At 34.9% G+C, this 879-nt stretch overlaps 1 long non-coding RNA gene across 1 annotated transcript in view; it reads left to right on the top strand.

Moving 5' to 3' along the window:
* Positions 1-879, top strand: part of LOC106873716 (uncharacterized) — a 16,878-nt gene that overhangs the window by 12,360 nt on the left and 3,639 nt on the right. The window lies entirely within an intron of this gene.

Here is an 879-nt window from a genome sequence, read left to right as displayed (position 1 = left end):
GTTCTTGCCTTTACAAGCACCCTCAATGCACCTTATGCTGTAGACTACATTTCTAGTTCCACAGTTAATGCCAAGGTTAATCTTACATACCATGTAGTTATCATTGGTGCATGTGGTATTCTCAAAGGTGTGTCCTACATAATTGTGATCTGATGGAGCACTCTGGCTTTTCAACGATCTTAATGTTGAATCTGGCCTCCTTCAGAGCTTTCCTAAATCATCAGGCTAGTTCTCCATTGGCTGTGCTACGTGTTCACTCTATTTGCTTTGTCACAAGCTCATTGTATCCTGTTCCAGTCCTTACTTCTATATCTAGGGCAAGTACCATTGGTTTCATTACATATAATGCTATCTAACTTCTTTCTAGCTCTCCTGTATACCCAAACCCTATCTTTCTGATCATATCCAGAGAATTGCATGTGGTTCCATGTAAGGACAGAGGAAGCAACTCAAAATGCAATCCTTACATTTTCCACATCGAAAGTAGAGAAATTCAATATCCCTGTCGAAAGTTAGAATAAAAAAAACATGTGATTTATCTAGTGTCATAAATAAGACTAAAAACACTTTTAAATTTTGCCAGTTCAATATAATGTATGGGAAAATTTAAAGTCTTTCAACTTCAGAAATGTTCAACAATTAATTGCGAATCGTGTGTTTCAGTGCAGACTAGTGCGCGTCATTTTCAAAACTTAGATCCAAACTGACATACGTTTAATTTAAGGTTTGTTAAAATGGGATGAAAAAAGTTAAAATCTTTTTTTTTTTTTAAGCATCAACAAAAATTATGGCATTTACATTTAAAGCTAATAATTGAGTGGTTATCACCATTTGACAGGTTATTCGTTTTTGATGAGTGTAGCCAAAAACAAACAGAAA

Source organism: Octopus bimaculoides, chromosome 19 (genome assembly GCF_001194135.2).
Source record: "Octopus bimaculoides isolate UCB-OBI-ISO-001 chromosome 19, ASM119413v2, whole genome shotgun sequence".
Taxonomy (NCBI): Eukaryota; Metazoa; Mollusca; class Cephalopoda; order Octopoda; family Octopodidae; genus Octopus; species Octopus bimaculoides.
The sequence above is the reverse complement of the archived record's forward strand: the minus strand, read 5'-3'. Positions and strand labels throughout refer to the sequence as shown.